This window comes from Microtus pennsylvanicus, chromosome 18 (genome assembly GCF_037038515.1).
Source record: "Microtus pennsylvanicus isolate mMicPen1 chromosome 18, mMicPen1.hap1, whole genome shotgun sequence".
Lineage (NCBI taxonomy): Eukaryota > Metazoa > Chordata > Mammalia > Rodentia > Cricetidae > Microtus > Microtus pennsylvanicus.
This window is the reverse complement of record NC_134596.1, coordinates 12,596,085-12,623,590: the sequence shown is the minus strand read 5'-3', so window position 1 is coordinate 12,623,590 and position 27,506 is coordinate 12,596,085. Positions and strand designations below refer to the sequence as shown.

At 46.3% G+C, this 27,506-nt stretch overlaps 1 protein-coding gene across 2 annotated transcripts in view; it reads right to left on the bottom strand.

Moving 5' to 3' along the window:
- Gabrg3 (gamma-aminobutyric acid type A receptor subunit gamma3) overlaps window positions 1-27,506 on the bottom strand; it is a 490,885-nt gene that overhangs the window by 376,511 nt on the left and 86,868 nt on the right. Inside the window, exon 1 of one of the 2 annotated variants that reach the window (XM_075952433.1) lies at window positions 630-664. The exons of the other annotated variant lie outside the window; for it this stretch is intronic. The gene's annotated coding sequence lies outside the window, so the exon portion shown is untranslated. Of the gene's footprint in view, window positions 1-629; window positions 665-27,506 lie in introns of those variants that run through there. 2 annotated transcript variants of the gene reach the window in all.

Sequence of the window (27,506 nt, the reverse complement as noted above, 5' to 3'; positions counted from 1 at the left end):
GGCAAGCTTTGGATATTGCCGTGATGACCATTACCTAGATTTCATCAAGCATGTCTCTAAGCCTTGGCTCGTTTCAAGCTCTGTCATTCCTCTGTCAGGCAAAGGAGGGTACAGTCCTCTGCCCTACATGATGCTCACCAGCCAGGACAACTCTGCTCACTCCCTGTGGGCAGCACATTTTTCTCGGGCTGCAACAACAAAATCATCTCCAAACCGTCACCCATCTTCTCAGTGGGTCTCTTGGTTGCCATAGAGAATTGCTTCAGTTACACATCTCTGCTGCAGGGTAGGCAGAAAAATCTAGATGAAATTTCTATTGAAATCAAAAGGGAAAAAAAAAGCAAGAAGTTGTGGGGAAGGAGGAAGCAGGGAAGGTGAGCCCATCAAAATGTTCCAAGCCTAGGGAAAGGTTGACCATCTTCCTTCATCTTTCTGCCTCCTCAGTCCTGACTTAGCCTTGGGAGAAGGGGCCCTGACTCCTTTGCCTCTATTTAATTCTACAAATGTAATTGTGGGCATGTTTCCTCTTCACACCATATACTTTGTCAGATAAGCACAACATTGTATTCATCTTAGTGCTGAAGTCTGGTCATTTTCTCCTCCTGCTGAAATCACTAGGACCCACTTACCCAAGGCCTTCCCTGGGCAGCTTCTGTGGCTTTTGTATTTCAGATGTTCCAAGTTTGGTGTTAGAGCCCAATAGAACTGGAAATCTAGTAGCAGGAACTACCTAAAAACACATATTAGCAGCGGGTTCACAAAATGTTTTAATCAACTGACACGCAGTAATACAAAGTTAGCCATAAAAGGTAAAATAAATGGACAGAGGCTAGCACCTGTGTCTAGATGACACAATTCAAATTTACTGATAATTTGGAAAGGAGTTCTGTGTTTTATTTTTAATAATACGTGACAGAGGAGTGTAGTCAGAAGGCCGTTTGTTTGTCCTGGCTGCACAGAACCAAAATAACCACTCAGAAACTGTATTAATTAAATCACTGCTTGGCCCATTAGCTCTAACTTCTTATTGGCTAACTCTTACATCTTAATTTAACCCATTTCTAGTAATTTGTGTATTGCCACATGGCTGTGGGTTTTTAGCAAGATTCTAACCAGCATCTTTCTCTGACAGGGCAACATGGCTTTTTTATGACTCTGCCCTTCTTTCTCCCAGCATTCAGTTTAGTTTTCCCCGCCTTGCTCTGTTCTACCCTATGAGGCCAAGCCAGTTTCTTTATTAACCAATGGTATTCACAGCATACAGAAGGAAATCCCACATCAGAGGAGTAGTGGGAACAGCTCTCCTATGCCCACAACTTTGGGGCTAGCTCATCTACCCCTCTGCCAACAGCATCAGCTTCACTGTGCTGCCCAAGCAAAGTGCAGGTCCTGTTCTCCTGAGTGCTGCAGCTGGGGAGGGACATGGAAACTCTCTCCTCCCTCAGGCATAGAGAGGAGGGTATGACTTCCCTGCCCATGCAGCCATATGGCAGATGTGGAGCAGAGCCTCTCATGTCACATTCTCAGGGCCAGCTCATCCATGCCCCCCTAAACAGGGTCAGCTCTACTGTGCTGCTCAGATGGGGTGCAGGGCCTGTTTTCCCAAATGTTGTAGTTGGGAAGGAAAGGGTCAGCTCCCTTGTCATCTGGAAGTAGTAGAAGCAAGAGGGGGTAGCATCTTTCCCTTGCTTACACCACCATGCCACAGAGGAGGGAGGCTGTTATCAGCTTACTCCTCTCACGTACCTAGGGCCAGCTTCACCTGTGCCCCATCACAGAGTCAACTCTATTGTGCCACCCAGGTGAGGCACAGGGCCTGTTCTGATGAGTGCTGCCCTGATGATGGGTTGGGTAAGGTCCTCCATCTGTTGCAGGTGACAAGGGGCAATGGGAGGAGGGCATCTCCCCATGCCACTGATGGTATATAAGAGGGGCCTGGCCTGCTCTCCAATTCTAATGCCCTCAGGGTCAGCTCACCCCTGTGAGCACGGTCAGTTCTGTGGTGCTGCCCAGGTGAGGTGTAGGACCCTCTCTCTTGAGTGCTTTAACTGGTAAGGGGCAGGACCAGTTCTCCCTAGTGTGGCTGCAGTGAGGGGTGAGGTCAATTCTTCACAGCCCTATCCTATAGGTCTTTGCTGGTATTAGGAGCCATGGACATCAACAGGGACCACAGCTGTCTAAGACTCACGAGCCCAGACATGGGCCCCAGTAGAAGCCCAGGCCCAGACATCACAGTGGCCCTGGGTAAGAATCAAGCTCAGCCTGCTCCTCACTTCTTTCACCTCTTCAAATATTCTTCTACAGAGTCTCCATCTTAAGAACATTTGTGCTCCAGCCCCGCTGTCCTGCCATCAATATCCGTGGTGCTCAGTCCTTGTACCACTCAATCCCCAAATGCCTGCCCCTAAAGAACCAATGATTTCAGACCTCCTGAGCAGAGATTGAGTGAGTGATCCTGTCTACTGCATGCATGCAAGTACCTTTCACTCCCTTTCCTGTTGAGGTATAGCTGAAGGGAGAAAGCCCTCTGCTCAAACCTCAGAGTCCTCATTAGGGGCTTCTAATGCAGCTGTCCGCAGCAGCGCAGAGGACCCTGGGGCCTCTAATGCAGCTGTCCGCAGCAGTGCAGAGGACCCTGGGACCTCTAATGCAGCTGTCCTCAGCAGCGCAGAGGACCCTGGGGCTTCTAATGCAGCTGTCTGCAGCAGCGCAGAGAACCCTGGGACCTCTAATGCAGCTGTCCGCAGCAGTGCAGAGGACCCTGGGACCTCTAATGCAGCTGTCCTCAGCAGCGCAGAGGACCCTGGGGCCTCTAATGCAGCTGTCCGCAGCAGCTCAGAGGACCCTGGGACCTCTAATGCAGCTGTCTGCAGCAGCGCAGAGGACCCTGGGGCCTCTAATGCAGCTGTCCGCAGCAGTGCAGAGGACCCTGGGACCTCTAATGCAGCTGTCCATAGCAGCGCAGAGGACACTGGGACCTCTAATGCAGCTGTCCTCAGCAGCGCAGAGGACCCTGGGACCTCTAATGCAGCTGTCCACAGAAGTGCAGAGGACCCTGGGGCCTCTAATGCAGCTGTCTGCAGCAGCGCAGAGGACCCTGGGGCCTCTAATGCAGCTGTCCGCAGCAGTGCAGAGGACCCTGGGGCCTCTAATGCAGCTGTCCATAGTAGCGCAGAGGACCCTGGGGCCTCTAATGCAGCTGTCCATAGCAGCGCAGAGGACACTGGGACCTCTAATGCAGTTGCATTTCACAAACATTTGTAAAACTCAATGACAGGCATGCAGGGAAGAGCATATGGAGCCAGGACCCTAGTTCTATGTGCTTGCGAGGTACTGTCTGCTGTGCTCATATGAGGGAACATCTTGTTATGATTTAGGAGGAGCAAATGGTCTGTACTCTGCTGGGAACTATACATGATGAACTAACGTGTTTCTGAATACAAGGACCCATAGGTTGCCAGGCTGGCCATATGGTGGTTGTTTACCACATGTGTTGAAGAAGCGCTGCAGGGAACAGGCTGCATTGAAAAAGGGAGGGAGGTGGCCCTTTGGGGAGACCCCCAAAGTCAGACTGGGCTCTGGCTTTGACACAGAGAGGCACTACATACCCATATCTGAAAGTAAGAGTGGGTATCAAAAAGGGGGGACAGAAGAGACATCCAGGAAGCGAAGGGCAGGCGGGCTACGTTGAAGGGGCAGGGTTGCCTCCTGTCCACTAAAGGGTGGAGGCTCTTCAGGAAAATGCTTACTCCATGAACCACAGCGTCTGTTTGGGAAATTCCTCATTCAGCAAGGAAAGCTGAGGGGCTGAGCCTCGGGTCCTGGTTGGTGCTGCTCCTAGAGAATATGGGGTAAAATTACGGTGAAGAGAATTACGTGGAGGTCCTATGAACGCTGAAATGTGTGGGACCGGAGGCAAGGTCAGCCACTGCGGTACTCGCTCTATCTCAGGATAGCTGCCAAGGACATAATTCCACATTGAGAAGTTTATATTTCCAACATCAGCTACCAAAACAATCATAATAATAATAAGATAAAAAGTCACCGACAGCTGTTGAGGCTGACATCAGGTATGGTCTGGCTGGGCTTGATGTCTCGGACCTGCTCTGTGCTTCTGGAGAAGGACATGTCTGTGTCTACACGCACCGGTGTCTGACACCTCTTACTGGTTCACACAGGCAATCCTTATATGAAGTGCTCGGGATGAGAAACATTTCAGGGTCTTCCAGACTCAGTGACCACCGCTTATCCACAAGCAGAACTCACTTATGACTCATACACATGGCCTGGAAGGCAATTTTATACACGAACGTTAGCAGATCTTTTAGGCTATAACTGGTGGCTGAGTTACATACGGGATTTTCTGCATAGATTATTAGAAACGATGCTTAAAACATTTCTGGCTTGGAAACGGTTCAGCATTCTAATTTTTAACTTTTGGACTAGGTAGATGCCAAAGCCATTTGTGGTAGTCAGCGCTACACTGCTGTGAAGAGACACCATGACCACATAAGTCTTATGAAGGGAAGCCTCCTAATCAGGTCTTACATTGAGAGTTTCATCCCTTTCCAGCACAGCAGCACACCCGCAGACACAGTGCTGCAGAAGGTAGCGAGAAGAGAGACACACTGGGCCTTTAGTGCCACTCCCTAAAGAACAAATAGATGAGCCTATGGGGGCCATCCCTATTTAAACCACCACACCATACTACAGAGTATTTCTAAAAGTCAATGCCTACGAGCCCAAATCACCCTATTAATCCCTTTGTAACAGAGGTACTGAGTGCTGGGCCCATCAGTATTGACACAATAGTGTAAGGTATTACAAACGTTAACAATGATATGTGATTTTTTAAAAAAAAAAATGACAGAGAGAGACAAAACTGTAATGGAGATGGAAAAGCTGTGCTGTTTGTCTGCAGATTTCTGTTGATTAGAATATGGAGACTGAGCTGGGTAATACAGGGAGGCCAAAGCTTTGGTACACATTTTTAAAAGGAAAAAGAAGGAAATCAAAATGCAGGGTACTGAGTAATTTATTCATGCCATGGCACTTAGGTTAAGCAGAGATTAGCACTGACACAGACTGACCTGTGGTTGCCCCACAGCAGGACATAAACAACAGGAAGTGGTTGCTGACTCGCGCACTGGGCCACCTTCTGACCTTAAAACAAGACATCAAGAGCAAGAGATGGCAAGGGTTCACTCGTTCAGAGCCCGCTTCGCCGGCTCGATAGACATCGCTGGCAGAGAAGCACGTGCAGAGACTCAGCAACCTTTCTCCTGCAGTCTTTTTCAATTTCAGGGCTAATCTGTACAGGCAGAGCCTGCAGACATACTTGAATCTTGTACATCTACCTGCAGCAGACTGAATTCTGGGTAAATTGTCCTTCCAAAGAGGCATGACCTTTCCTGAAGTGTAGCCATAGAGGAGGTACAGGGGAATGCATAGGAGAGAGACATAGCTCTGTACTGATAAAACTGGGTCTGTTGCTGCTCAGTCCAGCCTGCTACTTCTTCTAGAACGTCTTCTTGCTCTCTTGCTTATTACAGTTAAATTCCCAAGTGCTCTCTCTACTATGATGTCCATCTGAATTATTTCTAGAGCCCAGGAAGTGAGGCTGTGCTGGTGACAAGGGGGTGACAAGGAGCAAACTAGAGATCTCTTGGAACACTTGGGATACATTCTGTGAAGAGATGCTGGCTGGTAAGCGCTGCCTTCAGGGTACACCAGGTTTGTTTTGTCAATAAACATATTGAAATGCACGTCCTAAGATGTAAATGCTGACAGATAGGAAGCTTTATGTTCTCTGTTCCCCAGACTTCAACAATAAGCATCTGTTACTTCTGTGATCAGAAAAAAAAAAAAAAAACATGACACATTTCTGAAGCAATTGTTTCTTGAGCACAGAGAAAGCAGAGGGCAACCAGTGCAGGTGAGCAATAAGAAGACTCCAGTTGCTCAAAGCAAAGCTACTTGTCTCTGCCTGTGCTTTCTGGGTCCCCATGCTCATCCGTCTGTGCATCTTACATCCTTGCTAGACATGATATAATACGTAAAGTGCTGAGGACATAACAGCACGGCCGGTTGTTCTAGGTGGTCTGAGGACAAGGACAAGGGGCGTGTTGCATTTGTTCATTACAGATACCATTTTCCTAACACCTAGTAGTGAAGCTCAGAGATACTGAATCTACATGCATGGAGGGATGACTATCCATCAGCAAAGTCCCCAGTATCATAGTTAGGGTTTCTTTTTTTTAATATTTATTTATTTATTATGTATACAATATTCTGTCTGTATGCCTGAAGGCCAGAAGAGGGTGCCAGACCTCTTTACAGGTGGTTGTGAGCCACCATGTGGTTGCTGGGAATTGAACTCAGGACCTTTGGAAGAGCAGGCAATGCTCTTAACCACTGAGCCATCTCTCCAGCCCCATAGTTAGGGTTTCTATAGCTGTGAAGAGACCCCATGACCACAGTAACTCTTCTAAGGAAAACATCTGATTGGTGTGGCTTGCTTACAGTTCAAGAGATTCAGTCCATGATCATCACGGTGAGGAGCGTGGCTGGGTGCAGGCAGACAGGCGCTGGAGCAGTAGCTAAGGGTCCCACATCGTGTAGTCAACAGGGAAGTCAACTGAGACATTGCACAGCATCCTGAGCATAGGAAATCTCCAAGCCTGCCCCACAATGCCACACTTCCTCCAGCAGGGCCACACCCACTACAACAAACCCACATCTCCTAATAGTGCCGCTTCCTATGAGATTATGGGGCTAAGGACATCCAAACAGCCACCCCCAGGAAACAGAGGTGTAGGGCACAGAGTCTGCAAGCAGTGATTATGAAATCATCAGTGCTAACGTCATGCCTGTAACATTCCAAACACTTTGTTTACATTTATCTCATACATATTTGTGATTATTATATTAGTTTCCACTATAGAGATGGGGAAACTGATGTGGTTGAACACATCTGGCCTGTTGTCAGTCCAGCTGCGGCCCCTCCAGTTCTATCACCACACCCCTGTGCCTGGCTCATCAACTCAGCATTAGGCACACTTCCTCTTTGCTTCCCACTCTCTTCCTTCTCCATCCAAACCCCTGGGCTGGGCCTTTCATGGGTGTTCTTATGGGTTATTCCATCCAGAATTAATTTTCATGCCCCCTCCACCAAAAGTCTATAGCCCAGGGTGTAGGAAACCATGTGAAGACAATCCTTCTCTGTCTTCTTCAGGATCTTCTCCATGGGAGTCTGTGTCGAAGCCCCCAAGGACCACAGCTGCATCAGGGATGCTGCGGGAGGAAACTGGTGCTTGCTGAACTCCAGCTGGTCCAGGCTCTCAAACAGAGACTGATCTGATAACACTGATCTCAAAGGTTCCCTGAAAAACCTGCAATATAAGTTCCATTCCAAGGAAACAAAGATTTAATGAGCAAGTCTTCTATATCTCTACAGCTGGCCTCCCACATTATCACTGTGACAGAGTACACTCTTCTGGACCTGCCGTCCATAGCTGGGGAAGCTCTCAGAGGGGCTGTAACTGCTGGACCCAGTGCCCATAGCCTGGGCCATTCTCAGATGGGATACGCTCTGTTGGAATAGGGGTCCTCAGTCTGGACAGCTCTCAGATGGGATGTATTCTGCTGGACTAGCTGCCTATGGCCCGGCAGCCCTGAGATGGGGTACACTCTGCTGGACTAGGTGCCCAAAGCCCTAGCAGCCTTGTGATAGGGTATACTCTCTAGGACTGGCTGCCCACTGTCTTGTCAGCTCTGAAATGGGGTCTGTTCACCTAAACCAGTTGCCCATAGCCTGTTGTTCCCAGTATGAAGCTTCAAGAATATTGGTAATTATTGCAAAAACAATTAAGCATTAAATATACCTGTTCTGACCCATCCCAGCACTGCATGGTGGCAGTACCTCTCAAAGGTAGGCTAGTCATGGTAGGAGCACCTATCAAAGGTTGGCCGGTCAAGAGAGACTGAAGTAGAAGAGTACAGCAAAGACAATAGAAGTAGGCAAGCCAGTACCTTAAAGCTATAGTCATGAGGTCAGATGATAAGGACTCTCCCTGCTTCATTGTTCACCACACACAGAATCTGCACCTGACAACAGGTATTCCTCATGAGACTCAAAAGTTTCCCCAGTAGGTTACTTACATACTCTAGAGTTTCCTTATTTACATTTCCTACACTTTTCTGAACAGAATTTATCAGCATGTAGTAATATTTTCTATTAAAAACTCTCACAGCCTATATATGCCCTCACACATAAGCACTGTAAGTACAAAGACATTTCTCTGTTAACTGCTAAGCTTCCAGCATCTCAAGTAGGCATGGCAAAGCTCAAGCAAACAAGACTCTGTCCACTGCCTCACCTGGACCCTACTCCACAGGACCCTGCTTCACCCAGCCAAGGGGTCAATGCCCCCAGGTCACTTGGAACTGTCTCTCTGTTCAGTTCTGATCAGCATATAAGTTAGTCACTTTGGAAAATGCATGTTTAAGGGAACCGCCACCATCATCCAATCAATCCCTCTGCTCTAGCAAACAGCTGGTAACGGGAGCAGGCTCCATGCAGAAGCTGGGATGTTTTGTAAAGCCAAATTAGGGGTGCTATTTAAGCCTTTCTAGTAGGAAGTCCTGGCTTCTTGCAGGTTTCATCTAGCTCCTATTTCTCTCTTGGATAGGCAGGAACTGAAACAAAACACTGAAGCCAGAGATAGCCCGAAGACAAGAACATCACTTCGCAGGCCTTTGGAAAGGCAAAGCAGAGAGTCAGAGTGGCTTCCAAAGCTCCAACTCTGCCTACGTGAAATGGCGCAATATGACAGAAACCCACCTGCAACACCAGGTGAGCGGCACCTGCATCCAAGCAGGTGGTAGCTGAAGTCAACGGCACTGAAAACCCTTTGCTGAACTCATCTAAACATGTATGTCAGAGGGATGGTCAAACAGCTTTGACTTCCTATTACACATACCTTAGAAAACTAACTTATAAAGAAGAAGTTTGTTTTGTAACACAGTTTGGAAGTCTGGCTATGTAGAACCATTATTTTGTGTGTGTGTGTTATTGTCTGTTTGTTTGTTGTTTGTTTGTTTTGCACTGCTGGGGTTGCACCTGGGGCCTTGTCATGTATGAAAAGAACTCTCCCGCAACTGCAAAGCCATCCCTTTGTAGAAGAGCTCAAAGGAGGGCCAAGCTACTCCCCTTCTGTCAGGGAAGTGAAAGAAAGGCTGTCCTTGGGTTCAGACAGCATCCCCCAAGCACACAAATGTCTCCTATTATGTCACGCCTCTTAAAGGTCCCACCATCTTCCAGGGCAGAGCTGGAGAATGGACCCAAAAGACAAAGAAGCCTTTGGGTCCCACACCACATCCAAACTACAGCACAAAAATGTGAATATCAATTGAATTACATAACCTTTCGGTCTTGGCATTTGTTACAGTCTTGATTCCTATTCACTGTCTAGCACTCCCCAGCATTGACATGTTTCATATATATATTTTCCCTTTAACCCTAGAGGTAGGCAGGGTAATAACTGTACAGATGTGGATTTGGAGCTGGATGTGCCTCTCCCAGTCTCACTGCAATGTTTCCGGGTCTGTTTTGCATCCACGAATGTTGAAATCTCTGGCCAGCAGAGCAGTGCCTTGGCCCGTACACCACTACCCCAGTTGCGACAGGGGGGGTAATTCATGAAGTATGGCTGAGAACAGTGACAGATATGCTCAGATCACAACCATCCGTCCCCTTGACAGCATCCACGTACTTAAGGGAACAAAGGAAATTGTGTAAAATAAATTCAATAAATAATAAAAGTCTAGATTTGCTTGGTTTTCTCGTTTTAAACTTTGTAATATTTAGTTGTAAAGAGCAGGAGGCTAAAGAACCTGGGCTGGAATTCTGCCACTTCCAGCACACTCTCAGAATGAGGGTTGAGTCCTCAATAAGGACAAAACTCACCACCTCCAGCTAAGGTCCAGTAGAGAACAGGCACTAGATGCAGACCCCTCCCACCAGGAAGCCAGGACTGCCTACTAGGCAGGTCTAAATAACATCCATCAGTAACTTTGCCTTACAAAGCATCTCAGCGTCTCAGGCCACGTCACAGTGGAGCCTGTCCCTAGTACTAGAGAGCTGGATCTGCTGAGTGATGTTGAAAGTTCCCTGAGTGTAGTGAGCACCATACAGTGTGGCCTCTGACATCCAACAAAGTAGAGCAAAATGGGAAACTTTCAGATCATATGACAGTCACACAACATATTAAAAATAATATGGCTGATATAAAAATAAGCGAGCAATTTTATTACATTTTAAACTGAACATTATAATGCTTTAAGTGAAATGAACAAAATACGCAGGTTTATGTTACCTCACTCCCCATTGCCCTATTGAGTGTCATAATCAAGAAAAGGAGAATTATCAGGGATTACTGGATTAGCAGTGACCTCAGCAATCATAAATACCTGTGCTGCTGGTAGGGGTGGCAGGCAGTTTGAGACCAGCTTTTAATCTTTTCTAACAAAGTTTGACTATAACCAAATGAACTCTAATGTACACATCTTGAAAATACAGTTTCATTTCAAGGCAGAGATCTTAGAAAAATTATTCCACTTGCCTATAGATTTTTATCAATTGAATACAAGGGCAAACCTACTATTTTATATGTAAAATGATGGATTATTTTTAGAAGTACATGGGCCTTAATTGTTTAATGAAAACAAACTTACAGGCCACAAACTTCCAAGCAGAGATGTGTGGGCCAGCCCTGCTTCCTGGGTTCCCACAGTGACGGTCCAGTTTCCTAGATTCCCAAAGGAGCACGGTGTTGATCACTCAAACCAGCTCGAATGAGCCCCTCCCTGGCCTGTGTCCCGCTCGCCTTCGAAACAGCACTTGCTGAGGACAACGTAAGTTTGAAGCAGTTCTTGTAAATTTCTGCAAAAACACCACCACCACCACCAACACCTCTATAAATTGCTGAGATTAAAGGCCTTTCAAATATAAAAGTTACTGAGTCTGAAGAGGTTCCCAGGGCCGAGAGATCAAAGAGACAATTTAGAAGCACCAACTCCAAAGTAAGAAAGAACTATGTTTCATGAGAGTCATGCTTCTCAGAAAGTCAGGACACAGCTCTCTAGAGTGGACACCCCTGTTCCCTGGGCTGGGCTTTGTATACCAGAGTTACAACTCACTCAGCGCTTCTGACGGGAGTTCCTTGTTTACAACTAACTCAAACTCACATCTGTCCGCTCTACAGGTCCCAAACTTACAGCTAGTTTGGTTTCATTTTGCTTACTTTTCAGCATTTCAATGGTGCACAAGCAGAACCCCAGAAGCATTCAGTAGGAGCCAATCTCTGAATTCCAAACATTAGTCTTTTCTCTGGCCTGTTATATGTGGCCTTAAATGCTCTCTAGATACTGGGTAGTTTCTGTGACCTGAGGCAAAGAGTCAGCTATGCCAATTCCAGAACAACCAACCTACACCCTGTGAGCCAGTGTGCTAAGCTATGACTTTCAAGGGGTTACATAGACTAAGCACATTTTCAAATTACAGTATTTCTAATTTACATTCAAGGAGCACCTGAAGTTGGTCTCTGTGATCTAAAACCAACAATAAAATATTGAGCAATAACTCTTTCTCTGGCAAAACTTAAGCTTTGCTTTCCCTTATAGCACCAACGACATGGCGTGGGAGCCCTGTTCTCTCATTGGTCTGTTGTTCCTCAACAAGTTTCTTCTACTCAAAGCCAAGGCAAAGTCTACTGTACAGCAGCTCCACCCTATAGTGGCATTTCATTTGTAATTTAATAAATAAAATTAGCCTGAAGATCAGAAAAGTAAAAACAACCACACTGGGCAGCCTTACAGACCAGGCAGCAATGGCACACACCTTTTATCCCAGTAGCCACATCACCTTGCCATAGAAACCAGGCGGTAGTGGTGCACGTCTTTAATACCAGAACTAGAGAGGATTATAAAATGGGAGGAGACAGCTCTCAGTCTCAGTGTTATTCTGAGATTCCTGGAGGCAGGATCGCCATTTCAGACTGAGGTCAAGGTAAGAGTCAGTGGCTGGCTGCTTTGTTTTTCTGGTCTTCAGGCTGATCCTCACTATCCATCTCTGAGTTTCTATTAATCACGCTTCATTTGGTGCCCAACTTTTGGGGTACATATTTATAAAAATAATCTGTTTACCTGAGGTTTTTTAGCCACTATTCTAGGTCAGAGCTGGGACTGGAATTCCAGTTCTAAGAACTGGAACCCAAACCCAAATACCTGGATTCAGGGGAAGCACTAGCTTCCCATTTGCCCTGCTTAACTTCCGTATAAAAATGGAAAATACACAGAGAATCTGGATACTGTATGTTTTTGTGTTGTCTTTGAATTGTTTGATTGCTGAGGAAGAAATAACAGCTGCTAAAAGATATTTGATTATAAATGCTGCTAGATTAATACAACCTATGTATTTTGTAAATGCCTTGACTTCAAACTTTAAGTCAAAAGATATGTTACTTTGGAAAGGAAGCTTTGCTTTTGTTTCCACAGGAAATGAGAGGCTGTGGATTCATTCTGTGTTAAGAAAAATAAGGTCTGATTAAGGTAGACCCCCTGAAAAATCTCCAATAGGAGCACATAGCCCTAATTATCTAATATTTTGGAGCAGCTCTGTTGCAGTTTCGTCTGAGTTCTGCAACCAGAACAGCTTCAGGCTGCTGGCTGAGATGATCCAGCCTTACGGAATACTCCAGACAGGACTTGACTATAATCCTAAATTTTCTTTGGGTCCCTTTAAGAATATCAGCACCTCCAAACTCCTAGAAAACTATGCACACATTCCCCCCAAAAATGGATTATAGATGTTTCTCTTTATTTAGCTTGTTGTTTACAATTTGTTACAGATAATGGTCAGGAAAAAAGCTAAACAAAGAAGATAGGTTCAGGGTTTTGCTTTGAAAAGAAAAAAGGGGAAATATTGTGGGATAATACTCTAGTACACTGTAAAAATTTGTCACTCATACTGGTTCAATAAAACACTGATTGGTCAGTAGCCAGGCAGAAATTATAGGTGGGGCAATCAGACTAGAAGAATTACGGGAAGAGGAAAGGCAGTTACAAGTCAGATGCAGAGGAAGCAAGATGAGAATGCTGCACTGAGAAAAGGTACCAAGCCACATGGCTAACCCAGACAAGAATTAATGATCAACTTACGTTGGGAGAGCTAGTTAATAATAAGTCTAACTAATAGACCAAACATTTTATAATTAACATAAGCCTCTGTGTATTTCTTTAGGATTGACCAGCTCTGGGACACTGTGGGACAGAAGTCTCCTTCTATATCACCCAAGCAGGATAAGGGTAAAACAGATTCATTTGGGAAAACTATATGTCACACTCTGCCTGGCGCAGCAAAAACACGGGCATTAATAATTTACTCCTATGTACATAGTGAGAAATGTCCTTCAGAAACTAAGACAAAGAATGCAACCAAAGCTCTAAGAAAGACTATCCATGGTGGGAGTTCCAGAACAAGAAGGCCAATCCATAGAAGCACAGAAAAGAACAGCATTTGACTGTAGACCTAGTCAAACATCACCTCAGTAGCCTCTGTTTGTTTAGACAGGTTTCCAAATGGAAGAGAGAATATGAGCTGCATGGTTGGGCAAAGATGAACTTGGTAGAAAAACTGTGATCCTCCTATGGCCCAGAGTCCTGGGGATGGGATGGGTTAACCAGATCTCTCTACTGCATCTTTGGCTCCAACCCAAAACAAGGGGCCTGCTTCTCCTCACAGGCTGCTATGGACAGGGTGCTGGTACACTCTGCTCTGAATGCCATAAATTTGAGTGCTCTCAAGTGTGAAACTTAGGTTGTTGATAGCATCCTGTGGTGATCTGAAGGAGAATAGCCCCCACAGGCTCATCTATTGGAACCCATGATCCTAGCTGATAGAATTGATTGGAAAGGATTTGGAAGTGCGGCTCTGATAGAGGAAGTGTGTTACTGGGAGCTGGGCTCTGGGATTTCAAAACCCTCCTGCCATCGCGAGGCTCTGTGCCTACTGCTTATAGATCAAGATATAAGCTCTCAGCTATTCCTGCCACTGTGCCTTCCCCTTGCTATCATGGACTCTAGCCTGCTGGAACCATATGCCCAAATAGGATGCTTTCTTTTATAAGTAGTCTTGGTCATAATGTTTCATCACAGCAATAGAAAAATAGCTAATATAGATCTGTAAGGGGAAAATGACATGACATGGAAGTTCACTTCCTGCGCAAAACTGTTAAAAATAGCACACAAAATTACACTTCACACTATATGATATCCTGAAAAACAAAAATTAATTTCATGTTTGCACATGGGACTTATACTAAAGATAGCTCATTTTAGATAGACTGAAATATTCTAAATTCAAGGCGATCCAAAACCCCAAACACTTCAACTCCCTAAGCATTTTGAAAACGAGGTATCAACCTGTAAATGGGTCGTGATTATATAGGCGGGGAGCTAGCAGTCTATTTACCTCTGTGCCATAAAAAAAGCTTTTCAATAAAAGTAGGCACAATACACATGTGATAAATATAGTTGACTTTACTGCTGTCCTTGGGCCCACAGACCACAAGACTAAACACAGATGGGAAAGCCGAGCTGCAGATGGGGTACAGCTTTGAGATGGCATCCGAGAAAAGTCTGTTTGCAGACTCTGACATCCTTACGAGTGCACACTTGTTGGTCTTTTGTCTAGCTTTACATGTGTGAGAGTAAGGCACAGTTCTTAAAAGACAGTCAATAACCCTGGTCTGCCGACCAGCAGTTCAGAAGGCTGCCAGTGTGCTTTGCAAAGTCCCTCAAGTCAGGGGAAAGTGGCCTCAGCCTTCTAACAGTGAGGATGATTTGCTCTCCTGAATGTACAATCGTCCTAATAAAACTCTGATGCTTTCCTGGTTGGCTTAAAGAATACTAGCACGTCCTGTGAAGTTACCCCCAGAAACTTGGAAATTACAACGTTCAGGATGGTTGACTCTTTTCCTGATTCTCCATAAAACTGAAGACGCTATAAAGTCTGAACACCACCACACTCCCCCTTGCCCCATAAAATGCTGATACAGGGATCTTAGAGGATTTATAAAATACAAAACATATAAGAGAACACTCTCTGGAAGCTCTCCCACACCCCACCACTGGTGTGGCTCCTCCCTCTTGCAGCCCAGGTCTATGGCAGCTCTTCTGGCAGGGAACTTCAAAAGCATGGATCACAACCAATCTTTACGCACAATGAGCACTCTATAAATACCTGAATAGTTTAATTTAACAATTAAGAACTTTTAGAATGTCTAAAAATATTGAAGTAAAATCTTTATTGGGAGGACAAAATACATAACGTTTTAATAAACATTTTTTAATAAGAATTTGTCACAAAGATGGAACCCCTAAAGCTTGTGCAACTATCTTTGTAGGATATAACTCTGTTAGGCTTATGCCCAAGAGTGGTTGGCGGGTCATATGGTAGCCATGGTATGGGTAAGCATATGCTCAGAAGCAGTTGGCTAGGTCATAGGGCAGGCATTGTGTGAGTAGGTATATGCTAAGGAGTGTTGTGCCCGGGTCATATGGTAATCCTACTTTTAAGTTTCTGAGACACCTTCACACTGATTTCCAAAACTCTGCTCACTACACTTGCACTGGCAGTGACTAATGTCCCTCTCCCTACATTCTCATGGGCATCTGGGGTCTCTCGTCTTTCTGCACGTAGGTGTCTGCACATGCATGTCTATGTATTGTAGATAAGCTAATCAAGCTTTCCTTGTCTTATCCACAGACATAGCATAATCTGCCCACAACTCAGTGACTGTTGATCAGCCTGGAAGATGAATTGTCTGGGACAAGCTCCTTCAGTTGTGGTGTTGGGCACGTAGCTTTGAATAAATCCCCGATTAATACAAAGAGCCTGTCCATCATGAGTCTCCTGAAAACAAATGTGATCTGAAATTGTGCATGCAAACTTCTGCTTTTTTATTTATGAAATTTGATTACCAAGGCTGATGCTCACTAAACACAAAAGTCTGTGTGTGCCCACAGCCTGCTTCTCTATTCTATGATGTCACAGCCCCTCACTGAAATCAGTGTACAGCCTTCAACACTGTTTCCTGATTCAGCAGCTTTTTAAGGGAGAAGATAAAACATCCTCCGGCATTTTCTTAAACTGTTTGTGAAAGTGATGCCATGCTTCCTGGTGAAGAGGCTGTTTCGTCAGGGGAAGGAGGACTTGAACAAGGGTCACCTCAGCCAAGATGGAATTCAGAAAGACATCAAAATCAGAAAGCCAGAGGGAGATGCACTTGAGAACAGTTACGTCTGTTGCTGGTATGCAGGCAGACAGCTTGGCATGCCTAACTGCTAAAACTCTCCAGATTGTGTTCAGCTCGAGATTGTAGTGTGAGCACCTGGTACACTAACTGCTCCCATCCCTGAGAGAATTCCTGTTGAGGATTAATACATAGTCCACTGAAATGTACATTTAACAGTTCCTGTGGGCCCTACCACACCAGCAAAACCATGGGAAAGATAACGTAAGTATCCATGTGGCAAATCCATGACCATATGAAAAAAGTCTCCCTCCTAGTGAGCAGGAAGCGATGCCCAGGCTTCAGGTCTAAGCTGGTGGAGGCTCAGTCACACCCTGCTACTCTATGCTGTCCGCATTGCCACAGATGTCAGTGGAGATGCTCTTAGTTATTGAATGTACTTTGACCTTTTATCTAGAATCAATAAAAGAGTTCATTTAAAACAATATTGGAGGAGAGGAGCAAGGTACTAAGGATGAAATTCAGTCTCCCACATACCAGGAAAGCTCTACAGTTGAGCAGTACCCTTAGCCACAATGAATTCTCAGTGAAATTCCAATAACTAAAGAAATCCCTAGTTCTCCAAGAACTGTGTAATTCATCAGTTTCCCAACCCAATATAGCCCGATAGGGCAGGAAAAGCTATTGTCTACACATCAGAATTCACATCCTAGTTCTATCACTATGTGTCCTGTATCCTCATAGACTGGTCCTTGGTTTGCTAGTTTACAAACAAGGGTTAGCAGACTGCATCTGTACCTGTGAGTGTCCACTGTAACCACAGTTAGGAGGATTAAATAGCAAGGTTACTGCTCGTCTTGGAGGAGACCACTCTGGCTATGTTCTTCCTATGGGTTTGGAAGGAACAACAACAACCCGTTAACCTTCTCCTCCAGAGACTTCTCACCTAATGTGGCCTTAGACATGTCTGCTCTGTGCCACATGGTCTTTTAGGCACCTCCAGGACGCTGAAGATAGTTCTGAGTAAGTCTGAGAAGCCACATGGCTTCTTACCTCCCAAGCTTGGTTTGGGGTAAGGGTTAACTCTTTCTTTTGCTTCTGTTGGCATCTTTTGAAGTTTAAAATGACATTGTTTTTGAATGAACAAAGAAAATTTGGGCCATGCACACAATGTAATATTATTTTGCATACAAAGAATGGAATATCATCATTTTGGCCAAGGTGGATATTACTAGACAACCTTAAACAAAGCCGGACACAGAAGGGCAAACATTGTATGACACCCAGGCTTTCTAACAGCCAACTTGACTCCAAAGAGGAACAGAAAGGAACAGGTGTCATCAAAGACTGGGAAGAGAAGAGGGAGGGATAGAGGGAGGTGGTCTCATGGGTACCAATTAGTGTCATCAGGCTAGAATGAGCACTAGAGTGGCCCAGGTTGGGGGGGGGGATCACATCAATTCACCACATAGTTTAAAAGGGAAATAGGAAGACCCATGTTGAAAGTCTTCCACTACGAAGATATGAAAGGCTGGGGAGATGACATCCAACCCTTTCGTCAAATGTCTGCATCCAGCCAAAAGTTCCCAACCTTGAACCTAGCATCCAGGTGGTACATGCTTGCAATCCTAGTGATGGGGAAGGGAAAAGGCAGATTCTTGGGGCTCACTGGCCAGATGATATTGATGAAGTCGCAATCTCCAGCTGTGTGGGAAATCTTATTTAAAAAATAAATAGGTGAGCAGATCCTGAGAAACAATGCCCCTTGTTGACCTTGGACAGTCACAGACATACACTCATAAGAACACACACTCACACCCAGAGGGATACATCTAGTCCCCAACCCACAAAGCAATAATCTCAGCATCTGAAAAGATTGCAATAGTACTAAGCCTGATTTAATCACTACATGTTGCATTTATATCAAGTTACTTTTTTCCTAAATATCATGTGTCTTAGTGTTCTATATCCGTGAAGAGACACCATGGCCAAGGAAACTCTTCTAAAAGAAAGAGTTGATTGGGGATTGGCTTACAGTTTCAGAGGGTTAGACCATGATCATCATGGTGGGAAGCAGACAGGCATGATGCTGGAGCAGTAGCTGAAAGCTTTACCTCCTGATCCTCAGGGAGAGAGGCACAGAGACAGACAGACAGACAGCACACTGGGTCTGGGTCAGGCTTGGGCCTTTGAAACTCCAAAGTCCATTGCCAGTGACGCACCTCCCCCAGCAAGACCACATCTCCTAATTCTTTCCTAATGGTTCCATTAACTAGGGACCACACATTCAAACATGGAGGAGACTACGAGAGCTATTCTCACTCAATTTACCGCAGAGGATCAACCAAAGGATAAAGAAAATTTTCCTTAGGTGTTGGAACACATCTGCACGCAGGAAGCTAAGGCAGGAGGACCGTGAATCTGAAGCTAGTCTTATAGACATGGAAGCCTCCAGAGCAGTCAATAAAATGCAGGAAAGCATTGTTCAATATAAACAAAGGAAGTGAACAAATTTTTAAAATTTTTATAATTTTTTTATATACTAACACCAGTTCCCCCTCCTTCCCCCTCATGATCTCCCCTCCTTCCCCGCACCCTACCCTCCATCTATCCCTCAGAGAGGGTAAGGGCTCCCATGGGGAGTCAACAAATTCTGTCACACCATGCTAAAGCAGGACCAAGGCCCTCCCCCTCATGTCTAGGCTGAACGAGGTTTTTCTTCGTAGAAAATGGGCTCCAAAAAGCCAGATCATTCATCAGGGATCGCTCTTGGTCCCACTGCCAGTGTCCCCATAAACTGCTCAGGCTACCCACTGCCATCTGCTTTCAGGGGGATTAGATCAGTTTAGGCAGGTTTCCAGGTTGTCAGTCCGGAATCAGTGAGCTCTCACTAGTTCGGGTCAGCTTTTTCTGTGTGCTTCCCCATCATGGTCTTGATGAACAAAGGGTTCTAGAAATGAACAATGTTTAAAGGTGAACACACTTGAAGCAATGCTGATGAGCCCCACGCTGCATTGGGTTTTTTTGTTTTGTTTTGTTTTGTTTTGGATTTTCGAGACAGGGTTTCTCTGTAGTTTTTGGTTCCTGTCCTGGAACCAGGCTGGCCTCGAACTCACAGAGATCCGCCTGCCTCTGCCTCCTGAGTGCTGGGATTAAAGGCGTGCGCCACCACCGCCCGGCCCCACGCTGCATTCTTTATCACGCAGGCCTGCTCGTAACTTTGCAGCCCTTGGGACAACTGAACCAGAGAGGCTTGTGCTCTAGGGAGAGCACTGTCTTCCGAAGGAGGGGAACCCTTTGAAATGCAGATACAATCCCAGGCAACTCCCCACATCCAGAGACTATGCTTAGCCTGAAGTCCAGTCCTATGAAGTCAACTTCAAACCTGGCCAGTGAGCCAACAATTATCTTCTGAGGCTGCCTTCTTCCAGAGAAAGGGCCAAGAGGAGAGCGACCAGAGAGGCAAGAATGCCTTTCAGTTTTGTTTGTTTTGTTTTTCCCCAGCAGCATTGCCTTGACCACGAAGTTTCTCTTGACTGAGAAGCTGTCAAGGAGCTGTTCTCAGGGTTGCAGGCTGTGTGTTCTGCCTCCCTTGATGCGCAGCTACGTTCTAAGGACAGACAGCAAGCCCCAAGGAAGACCTTACTACTGAGAAAGTCGGTGTGCTGCCAAAATCCCACAAGGCTCTTTCATGAAGGAGCCCTCCTGCCCCTTTGTCCCTTCCAGCCGCCCTATAATGGTCCTGGGCGCTCATCGAGTTCTAAACCAATTGTGTAGTAAAACTGTGTGCGCACACATACCCCCGTCATCTTCTGAACTCTCAACATCGTGTTTGAAGGCCTTACCAAGGTGTACCGCCTCTCTGCAAGCTACCTCTTCTCCCTGTTCCCGTGACCTACTCTTGTCTCCCCTGATTCTCTGCTCCCGTGAACCCACTCTTGTCTCTTGGATGCCCTGCTAGACAACCCTCCTCTGCTCAAGTTCACCTCTCCATACCCATCTGAGTCCCTGCTTCAGATCGCTGCCCTCCAGACCCCAACTTAACGCTTCACCTCTCCACCCCCTCCATTCTCCTTACCTTGCTCATCTCACTTTTCCAAGTATCGTTTTGATTCCAAAGTACTTCAATTCCATACAAAAGGGATTCTCCCTTTTCACGTCACCAGGGCAAGCTGTGCTGTAGACACCAGGAACCACCCTCACCATTTCCTGAGGGGCTCATTCTTTTTGGCATATGTATATAGATGTATGTGCAAATACATGTGTTTCTGTGTGTCTTGGGTGCATGCTTCCGTGGGTGCACATATGTACTGACGTGCATAGACTTGTGGAGGCCAGAGGTCAATCTTGAGTGCCATTCTTCAAGATCCTAACACTTTGATTGTTTATTAAATAATAGATATTTTTACATACTTTCATTTTTTAATTTATGTGTATGTGTATGTGCCTTCATAAGTTTACATGCACCATATCCAAAAAAGAACGCACATAGGCCAGAATTGCAGGTAATTGTAAGCTGCTGAAGAAAAACACCTAGGTCCTGACGGGTGCTGCTGCAGAATGAACCCTGGTCCTGATGGTGCTGGTGCAAAATGAACCCTGGTCCTGATGGGGCTGATGAAGAAGCAGTACTGGTTCTGCTTGTGCTCTTGAGGAAGGATCCCAGGTCCCCTGCAAGAGCAGTAATGCTCTGAAATCTTGAGCCGTTTCTCCAGCCCTGCTTGTTTGTTTGCTTTCATTTTTGAGGCTGGGTCGAACTCACGAATTGGGTTATGCTTGTTGTCCAGGGATCCTCCTAATGCCGTTTCCCAGGATGGAGTTTCCAGGTCCAAGCAGCCACTCTCATTCTTACATTTTTTGTTGCTTTTAGTGTTGGTTCCAGGAATCAATCTGAGAAACACCTCATCTACCAATGCAAGTACCTGAGCTCTTTGCAACCCCCATGGGGGCGGGAGGGGGACCCAGTCCTTACCTATGGTCCTTGTAGGATTCTCCTTACCATTGCTAAGCAGCAAAATAGGCCTTCCTTTGGCCTCTCGAGCGGCCCTTAGCTGAGTAAGATGTGACACCAGGGGACGGTAAGGGGACAGGCAAGTACTTGTCCTATCCGAATGTGGTTTCTGTCAGTTTCACACAGTTTCTTTGCAATACTCTGAAGCTGGCAGGGCTTTCGGGCAGACGGCATGGAGGACAGAGAGTGTCCATTTTCCTGCTGGCTGCCTCTCTTCCTCACAAAGGTCAGCACTGGAAGCAATCAATTAAGCCATATGGGGCTCCTGCAAATCAGTCCCCATTTGTCTTGGCATTTTTAAAGATAATGCAACCCAGAAAAAAATGTAATAGAAAAAGGAGGAGGAAGAAAGGAAGGGAGGGAGGGAGGGAGAGAGGGAGGGAGGGAAAGAGGGAGGGAGAGAGGGAAGGAGAGAGGGAGAGAGGGAGAGAGGGAGGGAGGGAAGGAGACCAGTTGATCTGCAAAATGAGTTATGCAGGAAGGGTCCTAAAAAAGGTTCTCTAAGTCCCTGGGTGCAGGGGCCTAATTAGTCCTATTTGGTATCAGAAAAAAGCCTTCAGGACACAGACACTTACCCCACTAGAGTCCCTCACCCACCACTGTACATCCCAAACTCAGCAACCAAACAGCAACTGTACTGTGAGGCCAAAGGCAGAGGTACTTGGGGGATTTGGGTCCCTGCCCTGCTGCTCTATAGCCATTTGGTCTCTACTTGCAAGCATGCCCATCACTGGGACCCAGTGGTAGACCTGTTCTGGAAGGTTGGAAAGGGAGGTAACCTAGGCAGCAATGGGGCTTCAAAATAGAACAGCAGACCTTCTATGGCCAGAATCCAGGCTAGTAGCTTTCTAGAGGTCCAGGCAGGTCACGGCAGTTCTCTGAGAGCAAAGCTCTGCTCGTGAGTAAGAAACTTACATTAGTACTCATGGGTACTACACACATGCCACACACACATATGCACACAGGACAGACATAGACATATGCAACAGACACAGACATAGACATAACACATACATGCACACACACACATGCACGCTCACACACACACAATATCATGAGCTCGGTGAGTTACTAAAGGCAATAGCTTCCCTCTCTCATAGTTCTGGGAAAGAGAAGCCTTCAAACATGATGTCTGCAGAGTTACACTCTCCAAAGGTGCCCGGACAGTCTTCCTTTTCTCTCCTAGTTTCCAGTGGCTCCGGATATCCCTTGGCTTGTGGCCACACCACCCTAAGTTCTACATCTTTTCCTTTCTGGTGACCTCAAATCTCCATCTTTTTACCTGCCACCATAGGACTCAGAAGATACCCAAGGGAGACTCAAGACAGCATCTTAGTCCAAAGTCAAGAAGATTTTCATAAGCACATCAGCGTCCCATGTTTCCAGGGATCTGTGGCTCCTGGGGAGGCAGTGAAGCCTCTCGGGTCCCCGTGTTGAGAGGTCTACAAGGTGCTGGGTTCTGACATCCTGTGAGTGAGCGCAAGCAAGGTCATGGGTGCTCTCGCTGCAACCAAGAAGAGCAGAGCTGCAGGAAGGGCCCAGAGCGAAAGTCCAGCAAGCTTAAGACTGCAAAGGGTTCCTCGCAGACAGAAATAACCACAGCACACAGGACGAGGCCACGTGACAACTGCATGCTGGGCAAACTCCTGAGAGCCCTTCTGCTCTGTGACCTCACTTCCTTGCTGGAGGGCAAACAGATGGGGAGACAGACAGGCACATCTGGGCCAGTGTCAGGACCTTCATGCTTTGGTGAGTCTCCGACACCTGCTGCCCGCTGATACGGACTTGTGCTTCAAACTCAGATGTCCTCTCTTGCAGAAATCCAAACTGCCCTGGCATAGAAAATGTGGCTCTCACAGAAAGTTGAGCTGGGGGCTCTTTTAGCGTTTTCTCTCGCATAACTTTTCAAAACTGCTTTTAATTGTATAACGTTCAGCATCTTTCTAGCTTGCCTTCCATGTCATGGGGTTCTTTAAGAGCTACTGAGTGTTCGGAGGGGGAATAGATGTCTTACGTAGACACCACAGTGTTGTCTGCGGCTGCTCATAGCTTTCAGTTCTGGAGCTGGCCCGTGCTTCTGTGCTGGACCCCAGATGCTAGTGAGACTTGCTCGGTGACCTGATGCTGTGCGGGGGACTCAAAGCCAGCAAGACTGGATCTCATTCCTCAAGAACTGGCAGCACACACACCCCTTCTCCTTTACCAAGTAAATCAAATTGCTTTAAAGGTTTTAATATGTCCCCAAATTGATAAGACCTCTCCCACTAAGAGTGGCAAGTAGTTTTTATCGGCAGAGGAAAAACGCTCTGTTAAAGTAAATTTCATATAACCACAAACGTTATTAATAGGCTCATTACTCCCTAAAGCAAGAAGCAATGAACAATACACAAGCAAGAAATTTTATTCTATCATATCATATTTTATCATATCATATTTGTGTATGTGTACATATGCTCTCCAGAGAACAACCCCCAGAAGACATTTATCACCTTCTAACGTATGACTTGCAAGAATCAAACATGGATCGCTAGGCTTGGCTGTAAGTACCCTGACCCAAGAAGCCAATGATGGCCCACGCAAAGTTTCCAAGTGACTGCTTCGGGCTCATGATTATAGGTGAAAGGTTCACTATGACCAGCCCCTAATGGTCAGTAGGGATGGTGGATGTTCTTAGTCCCCCAGGCACAGCAGTTTATCCAGGAGCCTTGGAAGCATCTTGGTTCCTCCCTCAGTCCCCGCACGAGACGCAAACATAGCTAAACAAACACACTGCCAAGGTGTCACACAGTATATGAAATCCGAAGCCCTGTCATCCTAGATACTGATTTATCTGACCTGTGTCCCTGTGTGTGGATGGTGTCTGCCACCCACGTCCAGTGATGATATTGAGTGTCACATAATCAAGGAGCAGATTTCTGATGTTTGGGCCAATGCATGCTTTGGGATCTGTTTTATTTGAGCAATCAGTAATTGCTAATCGTCTTAGTTAGAATTTTAATTGCTGTGAAGAGACACCATGACCAGGCAACTCTTATAATGGAAAACATTTAATGGGGTGGCTTACAGTTTCAGAGGTTTAGTCCATGATCACCATGGTGGGACATGGCCACATGCAGGCAGACATGGCATTGGAGTGTAGAGTCCTACAGCTTGCGCAGGCAACAGGAAGTGATCTCACTGCATCTGTGGCTTGAGCATATATGAGACCTCAAAGCCAGCCTCCTTAGTGACACATTTTCCTCCAACAAGCTCACATCTACTCCAATAAGGTCACACTTCCTCTTAGTGCCAGTCCCTTTGGGGGTATTTTCTTTCACACCACTATACTAATTAAAATCAACCTTAAAGGTCAATAGTCACAAAACGAAAAAACAATCTGACTGTGGTATTTTGGGCTATTTGGAGTGCCCCACAAGTCCCGACAAAGGTGAATGTCAGAGTGGCTAGAGAAGCGTTCCCAAGAATAAGAAAGTAAGGCAGAGATGTTCTAAAGACAACCTTGTCTGTGTCATAGAGTTACAAAGGTCCACCTAAGAAAGAAAACCATTTATGAGATGGACAAGCAATACTGTGTCTCTGAGTTTTCAGGGTCTGTAAAGGCTTGTGAGAGTTTTTCGCCCTAGGGACCCCTACCAGGAGTGGAGGATTACACCGCAGATGGCAGGCACGGAGACAGGTGACTGGACAGGCTCTAGAGAAGCAGGATGTTAGGTTCACAATGCTATCCTGACTAAGACCCAGCTCTGTGCAGGGTGAAACACTGCCTGATCTGACGGGACAAGACTGGCTATCCGATCTCAACGCTGACAGCTGGACAGAAGAGGTTGATTTGTAGGGATCATACAGCCTGGACAGACATCGTGGCTATCAAAACGTCTCTTCCTTAATCTCCCAGCTGCCAAAGAGGAAAATCACTGTAAGGGTTTACAAGAAGTCCCATAAAAGACAACCAGACACGTATGCAACCACCAAAGACAACCAGACACGTATGCAACCACCAAAGACAACCAGACACGTATGCAACCACCAAAGACAACCAGACACGTATGCAACCACCAAAGACAACCAGACACGTATGCAACCACCAAGAGCACGAAGTTCTCGAGAGCAAAAACTCCAGCACGCAGGGGCCAAACCATCTGACAAAATGGCAAAATGGTGACCGCAAGAGAAGCTCGCAGGCTCCTTCTAAGCTAGATTAGGGAAATTCCAGAAAGCGGAGGTTAGGCTGGGGACTGATTGGTGGGTTTAAACAACAAGCTTACGGGTTGTTATAGGATTGGTAGGTGTCTTTAGTGGTTAGGGATTTTCCAGAAGCAGGGTGGGGAAAGCTATCTTTAACTAGCAGAAGGCTGTGGGGCACCTGCTGATTGGTAGCCCCTGAGTTGTGGTCTTTCCAAGAGCTTCTTGTTCGGTTCCAGTAAACCAAAACTGAGGCCTGGTCTCCGACAGGGCTCATGGAGTTGGTCTATCACCCTGGCTATTGCAATCAGCACAGTTCACCAGATACCTGACCTCAGAATACAATGTATAGTATGGAATGTACATGGAACAACCCTCCCACGCTCTCGGCACAACACGGATCTGCAAAACACTCATCATGACCGGCACCTTTGGTCCCAGAGAGTCAAAACAGGGAACTAGGGTTAGGGACATAAACATGGTGGAGACAAAGTCACTCCGGAATGTCTGTTCCCATGGTTGCCTAGGATACAAGGGAGCCCAGATTTTTAGACCCAGTGTGTACTGTGAATGCATGGTAAGACTCTTCCACAACAGTTGGAGGAGGAGTTGCAGCGTAGCACCAAGCCAGGCCTCCCCTGCTGCAAAGACTCAGAGAGGAGGAGGCCTACCAGGTCAGAGGCTAGGGGGAAACGCATTTGAACACAGTTAAGGTAATTAGGTAGTTGTCTTTCTCTAATCTAAGGATAAATGGGGTCACCTGTCATTCAGACATTGATTCTTCTGACTTCTCCCCAAGAGTCTTAGTTATTAAATGAATGCATCCTATCAGTTTGATTCATCTGTGGCTCCCCAGAGTCCTCTACAGCTGCACCTCCCTGAAAGACAAACAGAAAGAGTGTTTGTGCGTTGCTCCTGGATGCTCGCGCACTGCTTAACCAAGAGCAATCTGACACAGGCCTTGAGCGATTCCTGCCACCGTACACGCTGGGCATCGGCTTTGGTATCAGTAGGTAGTAAACGATACAGGACCACACGCAGTTAGACACACTGTAGATTCCACGAGGTTGTGTTTGATGTCTGAACACCATTAAGCCTAAACTGGAAAGTACCATGAAACTGACCGAGCACTCCTAAGGCATGTGAGAGGCACGCATGATTCCACGCCCCCAAGGTACAGGAGAAGAAATGTCATTCATGTAGAACCCGCATTTATAGTGTGAAAACATGTTTACTGGGGGGGGGGGCACACATGGCGTGACTCAACCCCTCCCCCCCCACACACCTGTTTTGCCCTTTCCCTGGGCTGACGAGATAGCACTACTGCGCTAGGGTGCCACCGGCCTGCTGCAGGTGAGCCATCCCGTGTTCGATGGGGAGGAACGATTCCAGATACAAAGCAGCCATGTTCAGGAGTGTCTCAAAAGCCGTGCAGTCGCCGTGGAGAAAAACACGCATCTAGTGTCAATTCCATGACAATTAGAGAAGAGACCCTGGAAATGATTCAAGTCTCAAGAGAGCATGGGACTTCCAAGTTCAAGGAGGAAAGCCAGGCAACATTGAAGCAGGTTTCTCCTGTTGCATTTAGGCAAAGGGCTAAAAACCTGATGCGCCACCCAGGGAAACCTAAAAAGCCTTTGTTTTACCCACAGGACAGTGTTTTGGCCTTCTGAAATAAAGGCAGGCCTGTAGCCCTTTGTGTAGGGATGAGGTCCTAGTCCTGTCCACTTAGGTAAGTCTATTAGTGCCGTCTTTGCTTGGCTCTCACTTGGACAGTCACGATGGTGAGACTTTATGGAAGTGGATTCTGACAGACTAGGGGGTTTAATCTCACAGCACACTCCCTGTAATCTTTCTTCCCCACTCCTTCCCAGTGTTTCCTGAACCTTACTTAGGTGCAGGACAGATAACTCAGGAATCCTGGAAGTGAGAGAAACAGTCTTCCTCAGGGAAGAGCACAGCAATTGGTTATCCAATACCAGATGGTCAGTCCAGAAAAT